The sequence below is a fragment of the Rattus norvegicus genome, chromosome Y, assembly GCF_036323735.1.
Source record: "Rattus norvegicus strain BN/NHsdMcwi chromosome Y, GRCr8, whole genome shotgun sequence".
NCBI lineage: Eukaryota > Metazoa > Chordata > Mammalia > Rodentia > Muridae > Rattus > Rattus norvegicus.
This window is the reverse complement of record NC_086040.1, coordinates 34686355-34707046: the sequence shown is the minus strand read 5'-3', so window position 1 is coordinate 34707046 and position 20692 is coordinate 34686355.

The following is a 20692-nucleotide window of genomic DNA, read 5'->3' as shown; positions in this document are numbered from 1 at the left end:
ATGAAAAACTTATTTTTTCTGGCCCAAATCAATTTTTGTAATTATAAAAGAATTGACTCTGCAATTTTAAGTGAGCGCACAGCGTTAACTACATAAGCAGAATCAGAAATTAAATTAAAAGAATCATGAAATCTTTTAAAAACTTCCAATAGAATTTTACATTCTGTGATTTGGGGGGTGCCTGGCTTCTTGGACAAGAGTTCTATGAAAATATTATCTTAATTTAGACCTGTTTCTCTAGTTTGGCTCATGTTACATATTTTCTAGAATGACTCTATCCAAATTACCAGTTTTATGTCAATTTTTGTTACAGATGTTTTAGGTTTTTTTTTTTTTTTTTTTTTTTTTTTTTCGGAGATGGGGACCGAACCCAGGGCCTTGCGCTTCCTAGGTAAGCGCTCTACCACTGAGCTAAATCCCCAGCCCATGTTTTAGTTTTTTAACCATATCTAATAACTTAAAGGCCAATAATCTATGACCAAGACATGTAGAGGATATTTATACATTTAAAACCAGTCAGAAGCAAAATTGAAGTGGTTACACATGTCTTTATTATATAGACCAAGCACCATATTTTTCCTTTTCTAGTTGTGATTTTGAAAGAAGCACCTTGTCACTTGCTAAATCTAATGACAAGTCAGGGATTTTTCTAAGAGAAACAGCCATCAGCTCCCATACCAAGAAGCTGAGGAGCTGCTGGCGCTTTTAAGATCAGCTCGCCAGATGCTCCATTCCCCCCCCCCTCGGCAGCTTCTCGAGCTGACCTAGGTTCCTTGCTGGACGTATAGGGCTCAAAAGGCTGATTGAAACTGTTTTTTATTCATTTGTTCTCAATTTAGAAATGTGTTAAAACCAAATCAAGGTGTGAACAACCGGCAGATAAAGTTTTTTACCATTTTTTTTTCTTTTGATCATTAAACATAAAACATTTAAACAATGAGAAACAAAAACCACAGACATAAACTGACAGTCATGGACAGCTTTATGTACCAAGGACAGACAATAGACAAAAACGGAAAAAAACTAGATGTGTCCAACTGAAGGGACCCAGATATCCTGCCTATGGAACCCAGAACCAGAAACAAGCATTTTCTCCAATAGGAGCCAGCAGAGAGGCAGGACGTCTTCAGCCTTTCTTCTGTTTCCAGGAGAGCTCTGAAAGTTTTTCTCTTTCTCCAAAGCATCTGTGGAGAGTCTGGGAGGACTGTTTTTCCCAAACCTATTCTCTCTCATATCTAGGGTGTAAACTATCTCTAGTCAGCGTCCAAAGACTGAAATATAACTCTAAATGAACCCATACACAAAAACACTTTACCATTACCTTGTCTCTTTTTTATTACAAGTTTTACTCATGCTAGCCCAAATCATCGAGGCCTTTTCCAGCCCATCTTCCCCCAATACGTCCCTGTTTTATGGCTCCAGGAGATAAGGGGATGCCAAAAGGTTTTATGGCCCCTGGTTCTTGGAAAAGAGCTACTAATTCAGGAGAAGGGTTGGATCTTCAGGTCCTCCTTATTTTTATCCCGTCTTGTCAGAGTAAAAGTTGGTCAGAGTTGATGAAACATATGCATTTGAAACATATCTGGTTAGGCTTGGGCCAACCGGTTTCCAGGAATGCTCTCTGTTTTAACATTCACCTTTGGCTGTTGGCAGTTTTGCAGTCCTCAGGGCTTCTCTGCCCCCTAACCTGGGACAGTTGGACCATAGGGGCAGGAACTGGCTGCTGTGGGGATAGGATAAAAGGCACTCTTCATGTTAATGATGACTAAGGAGAAAAGTAACTTAATGCTGGAGACTGACTCCTCTCTTGGAATAAGGCCAGCAGACAAGGTAGGCTCCCTTAAATAGCTTCTCTTAATGAGCACTGTCTTTCTGTGAGCAAAAGTTGAAGGTCAGGCCTTCAACTGGCAGAACTCAAAACTTTCTCTCCTTCTGACATACTCTCTTGTTGCTCGTTAAGGATTTTCTGACCTGTCATAACAGCTTCTTCACATTGTTTATCTTCTAAGCAGGTACGAACCATACGCCAAAGCGGATTTGTCCCTGGTTTAAGCTTGCCCTATGTAGTTTCCTTATCCAGAGCTTTTCCTAACTTGTTCCACACTCTGAAATTGAGCAACCCTGAAACTATAAACCACAGAGCACAACGGTTATATTCATCAAAAAAACTCAACAGGAATTTCTTTTCAATTTTAAGCTAATGCTGACTAAGAAGCTCCTGAAGAGCTGACAACAGTGGGGTGGAGTGAGAGTTTCCCATGATTTTATGACCTTATTTACGACCAATTTATGAGCAGGGCGAGCTGGCCTGTTTATTTACACACGATCTTGTGGCTCGTCATTAGTGGGCTCTTCCCAGCAAATGCATTCATGCCCTGGACGGTGGCAATTCAGACAGTAGCAACACCACAACACAAAAAGAGTATAAGGCAAGAGTGTTAGTCCAACCAACAAAGGATCAAATAGGAAAGGCAACATTGCTGTGTTCCACAAACCCCTTTGCCTCTAAACCAAGGCTTTCATCATCTCTGCTTACTCCAGAGAACCTTATTGTCCTATAAGGGAAATTTTATAATCCCTTATTCAGGAGCCTTATCGTTCCGATTCTGGGAGCCTTATCATCCCAACTCCGGCAACTAATTTAACCTTATGGGAACTTACCAACATCCACAGTCCTGAGACTGAAAAAGTTCTGAATCCAAACGAGAAAAGATAATTTTCTCGGGTCCCAGTAAGGGCCACTAGTTGAAGCGCCCACCTCGACCAGCAAGGAAGACAGGACACCTTTGGATTCTTCTTTAACAGTCTTTATTGCAGGAACACCTCATTGTTGATTCCGGGGACCATGGGGAACAAAGGAAGTACAAAACAGACAGTGGATGTAAGCTTGCCCTCTGGGGATTAGTGGAGTGGAGATATCTTATTAACATGCTTATCAACTGTGGCCTAGTAAAACGCCAGAAGAAAGCTAAAGACACGACTTGATGGTTGTATACCACAAATGACCAATAGATGTCAGGGCCATCTTTAGTTGCTCCCAACATAAGGGTATAAAATTAACTCAAACATACCGGTAGCCTTCCTCTCCTCAATGGATAAACAGACTGAGAAAGAAAACAATGAAATTACACACTTTACAATACTACCAAATAATATAAAATATCTTGGTGTAAGTTTAACCAAGAAAGTGAATGATCTGCATGATAAGAAGTTCATGTATCTGAAGAAAGAAATTGAGGAAGATCTCAGAAGATAGAAAGAATTTCCATGCTCATGGATTGACAGGATTAATATAGTAAAGATGACTATTTTGCCAAAAGCAATCTACACATTCAATGCAATCTCCATCAAAATTCCTACTCACTTCTTTAATAGACATAGAAAGAGCAATTTGCAAATTCATTTGGAATAAGAAAAAGCCAGGATAGCTAAAAGTATCCTCAACAATAAAAGAACTTCTAGGGGAATCAACATACCTGAACTCAAGCAGATTTACAGAGCAATAGTGATGAAAACTGCATGGTATTGGTACAGAGACAGATGGATAGACCAGTGGAATAGAACTTAAGAACCCAGAAATGAACCCACACACCTGTCATTTGATATTTGGCAAAGGAGATAGAAACCATCCAAAGGAAGAAACATAGCATTTTCCAAAAATAATGTTGGTTCAACTGGAAGTCAGCATGTACGAAAATGCAAATTATCTCATTTTTATGACCATGTACAAAGCTTAAGTCAAAGTGAAACAAGGACCTACACATCAAACCAGATACACTCAAACTAATAGAAGAAAAGTTGGGGAAGAGTCTTGAACACATGTGCAGTGGAAAAATTTCCTAAACAAATCCCCAATGACTTATGCCCTAAGATCAAGAATTGATAAATAGGACCCCATAAAACAGCGAAGCTTTTGTAAGGCAAAAGACATAGTCATTTGGACAAAACTGCAACTGTCAGATTGGGAAAAATTTTAACCAATCCTAAATCTGATAGTGGGTAATATCCAAAATACACAATAAACTTAAGAAGTTAGACTCTAGAAAGCAAAAATACCCTATTAAAATGGGGTACAGTGAATTGCAAAACATTCTCAGCTGAAGGTTATCAAAAGGCCAAAAAACAACTAAATAAATGTTCAATATTCTTAGTCATCAGGAAATTAAAATCAAAACAAATCTGAGATTTCACCTCCCAACATTCAGAATGGCTAATATATAAATCTCAGGTAACAGCAGATGCTGGTGAGGATGTGGAGAAACAAGAACACTCCTCAATTTTTGGTTTGATTGGAGACTAGTACAACCCTTCTGAAGGTTCCTCAGAAAATTGAACATTCCATGACCTGAGGACCCAGCTATAACTCTCTTGGGAATATCCCCAAATGACACATACAACAGTCAACATACAACAGTGAAATATATTCGACTATGTTCATAGCAGCCTTATTAAAAATAGTCAGAAGCTGGAAAGAACCCAGATGCCCTTCAACAGAGTAATGAATACAGAAATGTGGTACATCTTCACAATATTACTCAGATATCAAACAATGACTTCATGAAATTCATAGGCAAATGTTATGAACTAGAAATTATCATGCTAAGTGAGGTTACTCAATCACAGAAAAACACACTTGGTATGCTTTCATTGATAAATAGATATTATTCGAAAAGCTTGAATTACCCATCATGCAATACACAGACCACATGAAACTCAAGAAGGATGAACAAAATGTAGAAGCTTCACTCCTTCTTTAAAAAGGGAGCCAAAATGCCCATGGGATGGGACAAGAGGAAAAGTTTATAACTGGAAAGACCTGCTGTTCAGAGCCTGGCCCACATGTAGCCCATACATATACAGCACCAAAACTAGATAAGATGGATGAAGCTAAGAAGTGCAGGCTGACAATGACTGGATATTGATCCTTACTTAGAGACATAGCCAGAACATATCAAAAACTTAGGCAAATGCCATCAGCAAACCACTGAACCAAGAATCAGACCCCAGTTGGAGGAATTAGAGAAAGGATTGAAAGTGCTGATGGGATTAGCAACCCCATAATAATATCAATGCCAACAAACCAGAGCTTCCAGGAACCAAACCACAACAGAAGGAATATACTTGGTCTGACCCATGGTTCCAACTGCATGTGGCAAAGGATGGTCTTGCTGAGAAACAATGGAATGAGAAACAATTTTTCTTCTGACAAGGTTGGACCCCAGTGTAGGGGAATGTGCGGAGGTGTGGGGAGGCTGTGGGTGGAGATGTGAATTCCCTTATAGAAGGGTAGGGGGAAGGGTTAAGGGGCTTGTGGACTGGAAACCTGGAAAGGGAAATAACATTCGAAATGTAAACAGGAAATATCCAACAATGATATATATATATATATATATATATATATATAGAGAGAGAGAGAGAGAGAGAGAGAGAGAGAGAGAGAGAGAGTGAGAGAGAGAGAGAGGTGGAGGAGGAGGAGGAGGAGGAAGAGGAAGAAGAAGGAGGATGAAGGGGAGGAGGAGGTGGAGGAAAAGGAAGAGGAAGAAGAAGGAGGATGAAGGGGAGGAGGAGGTGGAGGAGGGGGAGGAGGAGGAAGAGGAAGAAGAAGGAGGATGAAGGGGAGGAGGAGGTGGAGGAAAAGGAAGAGGAAGAAGAAGGAGGATGAAGGGGAGGAGGAGGTGGAGGAGGGGGAGGAGGAGGAGGAGGAGGAAGAGGAAGAAGGAGGAGGAGGGGGGAGGAGGAGGTGGAGGAGGGGGAGGAGGAGGAGGAGGAGGAGGAGGGGGAGGAGGAGGAGGAATTGAAACAGAAAGAAAACTAAACTTCCATTCTTCCCCATTCCCCCTCTTCCTCAGCTGTTGTTTAGGCAGTCATGTTAGTGAGATGCTATAAGTGTAATTTCTGGTGTTACTTTGAGACACCATCTCATAGTAAACTTTAGTCTCTTACAATCTTCTTGCCCCGTCTTCTGTAATGTTCCTCAACCTTGAATAAAGTGACATTTTGTAGATAGAGCCACTGAGACTGGGCTTGAAATTTCTATCCTGCATTTTGAATGGCTGAGATTTTAACTGTGATCTTTGTTTCAGAGACTGTAATTAATACTGTATATAAGGACACATGGCTATGATTGTTGTTAGGTATGATACTGGTGTAAGTGGTAAGGGGCTGTATATTCTTGCCCATAACCACAGCTTCAATAGACTTATATATGTGGCTAAATTACCAGTACCATCCATATTCATTGAACAGGACTTAAGCAAAATTAGAGAGCTGTTGGCTATCACCAAGCTATTTATACCACTGCACTGCACTTTGGTTATGCTGCCATGTTGATCATTCTTTTTTACAGGCATGATGTGAACAGTCACTTGAAACTGACAAGAATGATGATTGTAATTACATGTTGTACTAGAAATTCGACCTGTGCGTGGTACATCTTTCTCTATAAGAATAGTGACTTTCTGATGGGCTGGAGAGTGAAAAAGTTAAATTTAGTCTTAACCAAACAAAAGGAAATTAAACTTTTTCCTGCTATAGCGTGTTTAATTAATTGAGGCAAAATAAATCTATTTATTTGATTTTGGGGAAATATAATTTAATAATATAATCCTAACTCCTGTTAAGTGAATAAATGTCAAATGTAGTTGGTAGCTGTCATAGTGTGTAAAATTGGCATCAGGATTGTAGCAATGAAATATTCTCTGCTTTATGCAAATGCATAGGAATAATGAACAAAATTATGTACCAAGCTTCATGCTTTAGGTAACTAATTGCATTTATTCAATTGTATCTAAGGTTATTTCATATTAACTAGGTCTAATGTACACAATAGTTATGATAAAATTATTAATTAAATATTAAAATATTTGGGTTATCAAGTATACATGCAAAATAAAATATATAAGAATAACCAAATTATTTGTGAAAAGAAAATGATGAAAATATTGTCTACATAAAAGCAGCCTGGAGCTATATGTCATCTTAAATTTTTATAGTGTGTTCTAGTGAGGTGTCCAAGCAGATAAAATTTCATGCCTTGAAAAACCAAGAAAGGGTTGGGGATTTAGCTCAGTGGTAGAGCGCTTGCCTAGCAAACGCAAGGCCCTGGGTTGGATACCCACCTCCGAAATAAGGAAAAAGAAAAGCAAAAAAAAAAAAAAAACTAAGAACCTAAATTTGATACCTACACTTATATGTTTGAATACTTCAATATCCACTACAACACATGCACACATAAAAGGTTACACAGAATATTAATAATGAGACTAATCAGAACTATAATAAGAAAGGAAAAAAAAAACAAAAGTCTAAGAACATTTTAAAGAAATAATGTATTGTATTGGCCTTAAATAGGAAATTCAACACATTTTCTTAGTACATTAATTACTCAAAGAAAAACTAAAAAGCTTTTACTTCATTCTATATGAAAGCAAAAACACATGAGATGGATTGTGTAAAGAAAGAGAGACCTGGAAACTGTAAAATTAATATAGTTAATTGCAGAGGAAAGAAACCGATATTTACCCTAGGTTCTATAAGTAATAATTTGAAAGAATTACTGCATAATATTAACATATTTAATCCAATGCATCTTACTATGATAAAGGAAAGAAAATTGGAAAAAATAATGCCTGAATGTAGTCTCAGCACCTAGAAGGTGGCAAGATGTCTCAAATTCAAAGATACCTTGAAATCCATGAGAAAATGATAGGTTGATTTTATTATGAAATAAGTATTGTAGTATTAGCTTAATAGTTAAGAGCACTTACTACTATTTAGAGCAAACACGTTCAGTTTCCAAGACCTATGAAGCCACTTGCAACCAGCTGTAAAAGCAGCTACAGGGGATCTGACATCTCCTGGTCTCCCCAAGTGCCTGTGTTCATGTGCACAAATCTATACATAGACGTTCACACATAACAGATCATTAAAATAAAAAATCATGAATGTATTTTCTGCACATATTATGAATACTAAGCATACTACATATCCAAACACAATTGATGTAAAGTAATAAGAATAGAGAAAATCGCAAATAGTATGAAGAGTAAATTAAGGATTAATGCTTACACCGTTCACTAAGCAAAAACACTAAATTTCACGATTGAATTGCAATGTATATGTTAAAAAGAAACTAGCATTTGAATTTATGAGTGAAACTATTTTAAAAATTAATTTATTTATTTACATTCCTGCCATTGTGCCTTTTCCCTCCCACAGTTCCTCATCCCATTCCACGTCTTCCTCCCTGACTCAAAGAGGATGCTCCCCATACCTTGCCAGGCACCATAAACCCTGGGGCCTCAAGTCTCTCAAGGATTAGGCCAGACCAGGCAGTCCTCTGCTATACATGTGTCAGGGCCTCAGATCACCTTTTTTCTCCTGCCTGATTGGTGGCTCAGAGTCTGGGAGATCTTAGCATTCCAGAGTAGTTGTGACTGCTTGTCTTCCTATAGAGGTTGGCCTCCTCTTCAACTTCTTCAATCCTTCCCCTAATTAAAGAACTGACAGAAGTCAGAGACTGATACCTTTTTAAAATATGTCTACCATTTAATTTTGAATGGTATAGTATGAGTTCTCATATAAAATTGTTAGCAATATATATTATTAGAGTCTTCTGAGATGGAAATTTGGCAGTATTTATACAAGTATTACATTACTTAACAGCCTTGACATCATTCCAACAATGTGTTTTGTAATTTACACAAAATATAATGTTAATAATCACCATTGAGTACAGTGCCTGAGTCAGTGTCCATGCTGATTTTCTGTAGCAAACTTTATTTAATGAAAATGAAAATAATCTGAACGGCACAACTAGATTATTATTTAAAGAAATGAGTATACTACCATTTATGAAATGCAATATATTCCATGATGAAATTCCGCATGCACATGTATTAAAGATATATTGTTAACTGAAAAACAAATGACAGAATAATGCATTATGTAATCAAACTTCAACAACAGAAGATTTACACATATTCTATAATTTTGGCAATGTTGAGTAAACCTGCTACAAGTGTAGGGGATGAAGGAGGATGAAAACTAGCAGTTCTGCGGTAATTTGAGCTACACAATGAGACCCAATTTTTAAAACAAATGGAGCAGAATTGAAAGAATATCTCCCAAATATTCTTGGTGGTTACATTTAGAAGTTTCAAGAAAGCAATTTATTCTTTGATAATTCCATACATGCATAACACATGTATGGAAGCCCTCTACACTCTAAACCTCATCCTCCCCAACCAACATAACCTCTTTGGACTAAACCCTCATATCGCGTGGATATCTTTATATTTTGCTTCATGACCCCCTGGGTATAACCTGAGCCTTTTTGGTGAACAAGGGCATGATGCTAAACATTTAAACACTAGTAAGACACCAGTGGCTACATCATCTTTTATTGTCCAGCACTGTCCTTAGTTACTGTGAATATGCAGGGTCAATATAATTTAGGGCCTGTTCAGATAGATGTAACTATTGCGACTTCCTGAGTCTCAAAACTGAATAATGCTCAGAAGACAACACCTCTCAGATCTCGTTACCTATTAATTAGCCCATGAAAGAAGCCAAGCCCTGAACATCACCTTATCTCTAAACTGGAAGTTATCTCCAATGGGTATTCATTTGAAAATAAAAACTTACTTTTCTCCAAGGGACTCTCACTGGGTACACAATTCAATTTTAAGGGTAGACTGCATAAAAAGCACTAAGGGTACTGAAAATTATCTTTGGAGAATCGTCTCATAATCCGTTAGGACATTTTCTTCACAATTTCTTTTCCTTTTTTAATTTGTTTAATCATCTATTAATGGTTACTCTGTATGATTTTGTATATATTGTTTCCTGGTTTTATGTTTCCTAAGAGTTCTCTAGTATGTTAATGGAAGCCTGGGTCCCTGTGTCTGTACCTGATTCTTTTGCCTTTTATTGGCTCTTTGCTATCTGCTTGTTTTGTTCTACTCCAGTTCATTAACATTTACTTTAATTTTGACCCTTGGATGATTTTTAGTTTTCTACTGAGAGTCAGAAAGAATGTAGATACAGGTGACAGGAGAGGTATAGAAGAAGGGGAGAAATAGAGGGAAGAGGAACCGTAATAAAATATATTGCATAAAAAAGTCTAATTTAAAGAAAAGAATTTTAAAAACATACTTTCTATGGCCTGTCCTTTCCCTTTTCTCAAAGTCCTAACTAGTTTCATATCAAAAGTTTTAATCACTTTCCAACTCTCAGAAAGTGATTTGTTTACAGCCAATCTGGAACTGCAACTATGTGGGTTAAGTTTCTGCACGCTTAAAGTAATGCAGTAGGAGAGTCTTTAAATGCTTTCAGAGACATCAATCATTGAGGTACACTGGGTATTTCACATGATGCATGTTACAAATTTTCAATGGGAAGATATACATTTTTGATACTTCAGTTTTCATGAAACACTTCAAGATCAAATTAAAAGTTGTATGGGATATAATCATGGAATAGGTATGTTCCTTTGAAATTTTAACAATTAACCAAATAATACTAAAATACCATTAATAAATCAGAATATATTGTATCCTTTCAGTATAAAGACCATGCTGCAGATAGACGTGTTTCTGTTTTTTTTTTGTTTTGTTTTGTTTTTTTTTTTTTGGGGGGGGGGGGAGTTGGGAACCGAACCCAGAGCCTTGTGCTTGCTAGGCAAGCACTCTACCACTGAGCTAAATCCCCAACCCAATATATTGTATCCTAAGCCCATGTCAACATGGCAATTAAGAAATAAAAGTAGATGTGTATCATTGGATAAAAGCTGTTTCTGGAGAGGCATTATTTTATTTCTGGGACAATTTCACTTCGTTGGTACGTGGGATAAATCAAAGTCTGTTAATGAAGGTCTTGCTGTAAAAGACCATTCTTTCAGTAAGGGACTCTCAAAACCTGTTGTAAAGAGCGCTAACATTTCACTCAATCATCTGAAGCAATTTTGGCAATGTCTTTATAACACTAAAATGACTGCACAGGAGTTAGTGTTCATCAATATCTCTGCTTCAAGCAGAATACTCATTTCATTGTTGGCATAACAAAATTTCAAAATCAGTTTCATGTAAATTAGATGATGATGGTGGTGGTGGTGGTGGTGGTGATGAAGATGATGAAGAAGAAGTCAAAAAAGAACTTTTGGGACAGAAAACAAAGTCTATCCTATTTTCAGTGTTTTTCCTATCTTTAGTGTATATAAGATCGACAGTGAAAAATAATCTATAGTAAGTTCTATGTTGAGAAGGAAGAGGTTTAAGCTCATCAATAGTCGACAAACCACCAGAAGAGAAAGCAAGTTTTGTCATGAGGAATTTATAATTATTCTACAAGTAATCATTATCATAACCATAGCAATGAATCAGTTCAATTTTGTAAGGCAGCAAACTGACTTTCAGTGTTTAACTAATATACATAAAGTTATCATGGACAGAGTGCAATCCATGGCTGTCAGTACCAAAGCCCATGGATTTTAGATCTTGGTGTCCTAGGATATTTAAAATGAATGACATAATGAAGGCAATGTACAACCCTGAATGTCTTGCCATATAAGTCACAAAGACGCCATCCTACATGTTGTGTATCAGGTTAGACCTTTTTTATTCACATGTATTCAGAGTTTCAAAGATTAAAATGGTTGAGGTTAAGAAGAGGACATTTTTCAAGCTGTATTTACCTCTCTAGTGTGCAGTTTGGTTTTGGTGGATCATTAAACAGTGTTTAATTTTATTTTATTTGTACAGGTGATAAAATTGAACTGTACAGATTAATGACCCTCAGTTGGATATTTCCATAATGAAGACACCATGCACTGAACTAGTGTAACTACCTTTTTCATTGACTTTCCTACAACTAAGCAAAAGTTAGGATACTCTATTCTATTTTTAGGGGTAAAAAGTGACTTGCAGAGGATACAAAAAATCTTAATAGATTTTCAGAATTTTTTTATTTTAGAATTTTTATTTTATTTTATTTATTCTTCATACATATATACAATGTACCTTGATCACACCTATCCTTAGCTTGGTTCTACTCTTTCCAAATACATTCTCTTTCCAGTTTCATGTTCTTTATATTTTCCATTAATCTTTTCTTTCTAATCCATTGGTTCACTGAGTACTGCCTACTGACATGTTCCCTAATCTTGTTGTCTTAATCATGTGCAGGACTTGTGCATACAAGTGTAGATGCACTGCGGCCATAGGTCCAATTACTGTGTCATGTCCAGATTGCTTTCTCTCTCTCCTCCCGTTCTTCCATCTCTTTTTCTTCAATGTTTCCCCAGCCTTATGCTCAGCATTCTTCTTCTAACGGTCTTAGCACTTGTACCCGTATCTGCAGTAATTGCTGCACAGTACACCTATACATTTGTCTGACCACAGCTCATGTAAGCTGTAATCTATGGACAGAAACAGTAAGAATTGGAAGGCAGTTTGACAACATGGCTATTTAGCAAAACAGGAATAGTAGGATCTACTCTCTGGCCATCGGAGCAATGGGAAAATTTGACCGTGTTTATACTATGACATCTGACTTTCCTTCTATAGAAGAGGCTTAAAATCAAACAAATAGTAGTCTCCTATTTTCATAAGATTTAGATATTTGTCTTCATAATTCTGTTTTTTCAATCGGGACAATGATAACTAGCTTTATCAATATACATGCCAATGTTGAAATTTTGCTCTTTTCATGCTTAAGTAAAGATCTAGTGTCAGTATATGTTATTCATCCCATTTTGTAACATGGATATTGTGAAAACTTAGAAGATAATTCATTTAATGAAGGTATCACAGGAATATACACATAGATTCCTTCAGGTACATATTTCATCAGTGGTACTATTGAAACACAAGTGATTTCAGGTTTTAATTTTTATATTGATTTCTATAATAGCTATATTAAAATTTAGTCCAAGAAACTGTATACTAAGTTTCTTTTTTCCAGCAACACAGTATAAGTATTGTCATTTGTGTTTAAACTTCACCAATGATTTGTGTGTTTAGTATTTTTCATGTACTTTTTGATAATTATTGTGAAATTATTTTAACCATTTATTCAAATATGTAACATATTTCTGGAGAATAAGACATATTGGGTCTTATGTTATGGATATGATCGCTTTGTCAGATAAAGATTTGGAAAAAAAACATTCTTTTATCATGAGGTAAATTGCACCATCATTGCACTGATTCTTCTGCTAAGTAGTTTCAAGTGCTGTTCATATATATATATATATATATATATATATATATATATATATATATATTTTAGGAATATCTATGGGAAATTGAAGGAGAGGAAAATGTATGACCAAAACTATGTTATATGTTAAATATATGGAATCCTCTGTTCCTGTATTTGTTCATGACAAAAAGCATGTTATTAAACGGGAATTTACTTTTATGTTCCATAATATAGATCAATCCTCAACACTCAATCATATTTCAATTGCCTGCTGTCCTAGTGTATGATACATCTATGCCTGATTTCTGAAGAAAATTGCATTCCCAACCACTTATTTATGAACTATCCAAATAGAAGTCCACCAGTAGAGATTGGATTTAAGAGCACAGTAATAATTTAGAGTGAGACTGTAATCTAGGAGATTACTGTAAAAGAAATAGCAAATTTAGTAATTATGTTTCTTAATTTACATGCCTAACTTTGCCCTCTCTATTGCCCCTTCCTCCCAGAGTCTCTGACACAATCATCTTCTCTCCTAAGATGATGACATGCCTAGGTTGCTCAAACTCTGAAATATCAAGTCTCTTCAGGATTAGGCACATCCTCTCCAACTGCAGTCAGATAAGCTAACTTTGTTTGGGAACAGATTCCTCAGTCAGGCTACAACTTGACTACAACAGGACATCCCCCACTCAAGTTTTTGTGGAACCCACATGAAGATTGATCTACATGTCAGCTCCATATGCACTAGGGCTTAGGTCCAGGCTGTGAATGATTTTCGGTTGGGGTCTCAGTCTCTAAGAGCTCTCAGTGGTCTAGGTTCATTGACACTGTTGTCTGCCTGGTGCTTTCCCATGGGATGGGTCCCTATTTGCACTGGCAATTCACTCAGTCCCTGATTTTCTTTTAGACTTGACAAAATGTCTCTAGAAAGTTTTGTGAGTGTACTTGTTTCTTTATCCCTCCACTGGTGGTCCTTCCTGACTAAAGGAGTTGGCCTATTCATGTTCCATATCACCAATGTAAGTGACATCTTAGGTCACCCCATTGATTCATTGGTACGTTCCTTATCCTAGGTCTCTTTCTCTTCCTGGAGATTTCCCCTAACTCCTCATCTCCATAAGTTCAAGATTTCCATTACTTCTCTTGCCTATATCGCCATATCTTCTGTCCCTTCCCACACGTAAGCCACTCTCCACTCCCTTCCTTCTCCCATCCATTTCCTTCCCTCATTCTGCCTCCAAGACTATTTTATTCCCCATTCTAAGTGAGAGTCAAGCATCTGCACTTGGGCCTTTCTTCTTGTTTATCTTCTTTGGATCTATGAGCTTTGTGGAGTGTATCCTATAGTTTATGGATAATATTAACTTGTAATTGAGCAATTTCAACAACCCTGAAGAATTATATTTTTATAGTAGTATTCGACATTGAAATTTATAGTTCAGTATGAGTGAATGTCAGGAAGGGCAAAAATTAAGCAAAAGGCAACTTAAAACATAGATCAAATCACAAATTTTACCAGTTGATACTCTTATAATAATACTCTACTACCATAAGTAATTATTATCTTAAAGGTGATTTTTTAAATGATACCAAAATTTGGCAGGCAAGTGATGTTTCTACCAAATAATTATGGATAGTATGACTAAGATTAAATAAGTTAAATATATTGTTTTCATTTTCATATCACTTTCTGGCATTTTTCCTCAAACATGATGTATATTACATTAAATATTAAGGTATTAATTTTAAATTTTAATATTTATTTTAACCTAACCTATAAAGTAACTGGTTGCCTTATGTCATGTTTGTAAACATTCAACTTCATCCTTCTTTCCTCAGTACTTTTTCCCCACCACCACTATGTCCCTAACACTTGCACTATTCTGTCTGTGTTATTCTTACTTCTACATTCATACCCCACATGTTCAATAACTGCCAACCTATACTGTTTAAAACACTACTTTCTAATTCATGAGACACATTCCAGTTTAATGAACTCAAACCACTCACAGCTTCACATAAATACAAGTATATGAAAATGAGATTCTATTATCTACATAAGAAAGAACACATCGTATTTCCCTTTCTGAGTCTTTGTTACCTTACTCGGAATATTTTCTAGTTACATCTATTTTCCTGAAAACATCATAGTTTCGTTTTCCAAGGGGTGAATGAAATACCATTGTGTATATTGTGTTAGTCTTTCCTTTCTACCTATCAATGAACATTCCTTACTATTCTCAATAAAAAAGCAATAGATTTCCTTAGGAATAATGATGAGAAAGATCAGATACAGAAGTCAAGATTTATTACTTACAAACCATTAAAAAATTTTTCAAAGATAAAATAATAACATATTTGTGTTTATAGTAATTAGAGATGTGTATTTTCATAATTGTTATTGTATTCATAATACTGTATACTAATTAATAATGGAAAATATTTAATAATTTAGAGAATGTTTGTAAAATTGACAATCACTAAGTGATATTTCCACTAAATTAATCTTTTTATAATATATATATATATATATATATATATATATATATATTTAATTTACTTTCAAAATAAAGCTCATTAAGAAGTTACTGGAATAAAATTCAGTAACACAACCAAAGACCTGTTATATAAATGAACAGCAGTTTAGGTGTTATTGAATACCTCTCCAGTTAAATTAAGAGACTTAGAAGGAGTTAGCATTTTAATAGAAATTCACATGTCAAACAAGATACAATAAAATCCTGAAACTCTAGCCAGATGGTTACTATGCATTCCTATCTGCAAAGGTTTCTTCACACACATGGTACATGAAGAGTATGTATATATGAGAAATATATAATCATATTATCATTGTAACTTTCTTCATAAATCCAAGCAGACATGTATCTATTTTGTGGCTTAAAAAGTATGTACAAAATACGGCTTTTGATAACACTAATATTTCAAAACTATCATGTAAACATGCTAAGACCTTAATACAAAGGACAGAGGTTTCAGAGCAACCATAATTTTTTTTTTTTTATTAACTTGAGTATTTCTTATTTACATTTCAAGTGTCATTCCCTTTCCCGCTTTCCGGGAAAACACCTCCCTAATCACTCCCGCTCCCCTTTTTTATGGGTGTTCCCCTCCCCATCCTCCCCCCATTGCCGCCCTCCCCCCAAAAATCTAGTTCCATGGGGGGTTCAGTCTTAGCAGGACCCAGGGCTTCCCCTTCCACTGGTGCTCTTACTACGATATTCATTGCTACCTAAGAGGTCAGAAACCAGGGTCTCTTAAGATGAAAAAGAAAAATTTTCTAGGTACACAGATATGCATAATGAAGTCCCCAGCTAACCAATACCAGAGGGGTAAAATTTATTGTCCTATATATTCCATAGAATACTCTCTCCCAGTCCGTTGTCCCTTAGCAGACTTTTTTCCTTATCTTTCTCTGTTTCTTATCTTCTCAGACGAGGTTGTATTTCTACAAAATTTGTTCAAAACATCAGATCTGGACTTCAATAAAAAGAAGCTGTATACTTTAGAGGAAAACCAATTAAAGGTTCTCATTTTTTATTGTGCAACATTTTAGATTAGATTTTGTATGCTTAATATACATCTATACCTTAGTCATTACCTTTCAAGATTGACCTGAAATCCACCATTCTAAATTAACAATGTGAAATCCCTTTAGCTAATCACAGAAAAACTTTCAAACTGTATTTACATAGGTTTATTTAATAAAATTTCAGCTTGTAGTTTAAGGAGAATAGTGATGGAAAACATCTTTTCATACATTTTAAGTGCCTTCACATTATTTTAAAGCTAAAATATTGCATTAGACTCAAGATAAAATTATTAACATCTTACTAAAATAAAATGAGATTTTTTTTCTTTGTATACTACAGAAGTTGTAACTGAACTTTTTTCGAGACAGTGTTTCTTTTATATCCCTGGCAGTACTAGAACCCTATCTTTCCGTTTCTCTGTAGACCAAGCTGGCCTTGAACTTAGAGTTCTACTGCCTTCCTCTTCTTACCCAGTGCTAAGATAAAAGGCCTGTGCCAGCACACCCAGTGCTTTCTTCATCTTTAACAAGGTCTTATTTGATTATATTCCAAATCATATGAAGTCACTTCCCTAGAAATATCTAGAAGAAATCCAGTACCAACATCATATTTTGCACACCTAAATCCCTCATCCCGAGTTCCTGATTGATCTAGTAACCTAGCAAGCTCTCTGAGGGAACTGAAAACAACAAGTATTTGCTTTCATTACAGGAATAAAGAAAAGGCCGTCTCACTGCACAATCTCATGATATCATTGAAGAATTCTTCCAACATTACAAAGTGAAATCTCATAAGGAGCCCTGTATCTGAAGCCACAGGTCCTTATCTTGTGTTTGGTTTTGTACACTCTGACCACCATTTCATTATAACCAGGTTGAACCCAAAGGTATTCTCTGCCCCAAGGATCCATTTCTATCATATTGTCATATTCAGCCATATTCAGTTAAATTTAACCATCGACCACACCAAAGTGAGGATTTATAAAATACCCAACAGAAACCTGGGAAGAAATGCTACAAAAATAAATTCATGCCTAATAAATAAACAAAATATCTCTTACTTGTTGTAACACAGCGTCTATCCATTTTCATTGTTTTGATTGGTTCTGGATATATTCACAAGCCAAGAAAATTGTATTTAAGCCAGGAAATAACTTGTGAGATTTAGTTCTCTCTGTTTATTATATAGACTATGAATACTAAACTTAGATATCAGTTCTTAATAGAAAGCAATTTTACATGTTGTGTCATTTCACTGTTTCTCAGACTTTTTTGTATAATTGAAAAAGTAGAGCTAAAGCCTGTTATTTTATATTTTTCTCAATACATTTCAATTTCTACTCTAATCCTGAATGCTAAGTCCAACTGGGATCTGATTAAGTTTATTGGCCCCATACTTATTTTTCTTAAAATCATGAGGCAATAATTTTATATGCTAGAAAGTATACTTTTGGGAGGACAATTTACTGTAAATTTAGTTCATCCCTTTTCATTAATTTTGTCTGAATGACTTTATTATTTACTAAACTGTTTTAAATTTTTAGAAGTATTGTGTGGTTTTGTGTGTGTGTGTGTGAGTGTGCCTGTGTGTGGATAAATACCTACATATGTATATTTGATAATTCAAATATAATATGACAAGAGAAAGTTGCTTGAGTGTAATTGATAATTTATGGACACAGTGAATTTTTGTTTATGCTGTATATATAACCTTGAAAGTATGTACTGTATAATTTTTCAAAAGCAATGTTTAAATATGTATACTACATGAAGCATACTAATTGCAGTTTTAGCTATTTCCACAATAATTTTATCTCTTTAGATGTCTAGAAAGAAATACACGGAAGCATGAATCATCTCTTAACTCCAAATGTAGGTAGACTCAATGATATATCTTGCTTTTGCACATGATTGCTCACCTTTAGTTCATAAATTATATATTTAATTTGCTCTATTTATGTTAGAAAGTTGTGGCACATTGCTTTTGTAATGTGTGGCATATTGTATATATGTATTCGTTGATAACTTCCTTCTGTCAACAAACATTAAGAACAAATAATTTTTAAACATTATTACAAAATCTAAGATCATTCAGTTTCTTCCATAATCAAATAATAAAATGCATAAATATCAGAAGCATTTCCTTATTTTGACTATTAACAGAAGTATTTAATGTACCATTCCTATAAACATATTTTGATATTATCCATTAAAATATCTTCAAGGAGCAGTTTAAATATTAATGAAGGTAAGTATAATCAAATTGTTAGTATATTTGAATCACAAATGATGTCAGTATTTTACATAGCCAAATATGCATAAACATGTAATTTTAAAACTGGATTCCATAAACGTGAATTTATATATTTCCATTCAAAATCACATGGGCCTAACTTACACGCATTCTCACAATTACACTCTTCCACACACTAACATGCATACATTCTTGTAATTACATACTTACACAGATATTCTTACTTACATAAGCATAGGGAGCAAATGACCAAGCACCAGTGCAGAAAGATGAGCTCCAATCTTTATTACATAAAGAAAAAAATCACTTCGACCCTTTTAATGCTAAGTGAATTAAACCCAAGTGTGTAAGAGAAAAGCCTTGTTCCTTTTGATAAGAGTAAGCCTGCATTGCTATTAAGAAATGACCTGTTCTGTCACATGGTAAGGAGAAACCAGACTGCACCTTCCGCTCTTTCCAGCTTCTTCTGTTTTCCTCATCTCCTCTGCATTCTGCAGATTGCCCTCTTATGTTACTTATAGTATCTACATTATCCCTCTCTTCATTTCTTCTCAGCCCAGATATTTTTGGCTCTGTTCTACTAAGCTCCGTTCTCCTTAGCTCAAAGCTGACTTTTCAGCTCGGCCCCTCTCAAGCTCAGTCCATCTGTCTCTGTCCTTCCAGTTCAGTCCTTCTCTCTCAGTCCTTCTTTGTGTTTATTTCTTTCTCCTCAGCATTTAAACATATTTCAGAATACATGATCACATGTTACAAAGTTCATCTCTAGTTCATATGAAAGATCAAAGCATAAATTGAAATACAATTTACAACCGAGACTTTTTACATGAATATTTATCAGGAGTAATTATCTGGCTAAACATTCATCACCAGTGTCAGCTCTATAGGTTCACTGAAGGTCTAAAACCATAGTTGATAGAGAAGTTATTTACAGATAAACCTAGTCAATATCTTATCATCTGTCCTTGCACCTGTAACAAATCATTTCTTCTCTTTTTATGACTCTTGATAACTGTTTTACAACCTTGTTAATGGGTTCTGAATAGGAGAAAGTCTGTTTACTATCTCAGAAGAATTAACTGGTGACACCTGGTAAACTGGCAGAGTTCTCACTGCAATTTTGACTATAAAAAGAGACTTCTAGCAGTCCCACTATAAAAGAGCTTAATAACCATTGATATAATATTAGAAATTATTGTAGGATCATTATTAAGGGTAAAGAATTCATCTATTTGTCTGTATAGCATCACTACAGGACAGTACAACTTCGTAGCTCTGCAGAGATCTCCTCCAAAGGGGTGTGCTCTTACTCAATGATTGTTATATATTTCTAATAATAACAACAGTAATAGCATTTCAATAGCAGGAAAATTTCCCAAAATGTATCCCTTACAGCCTTGCTTAATAAGGGCAAACAAGTTGTGGACTATAAAATAATCCAAGGCTGTCCATCTGAGGATGACCACCTGCTAGTTATTAGCTTGTCCTCTTATGGCTCCTGACACTTTCCTCTCAGTCCCACATGGTACCTTCTCCAAAACTGACAATAACATCCATCACGAAACATGCCTCAACAGATACAAGAAGATTGAATTAATTCCATGCATCCTACAAGATCATTACAGACTAAAAATTGTCTACAATAAAAACAAGAACAACCAAAGACCGACTTATACATGGTAGCTGAG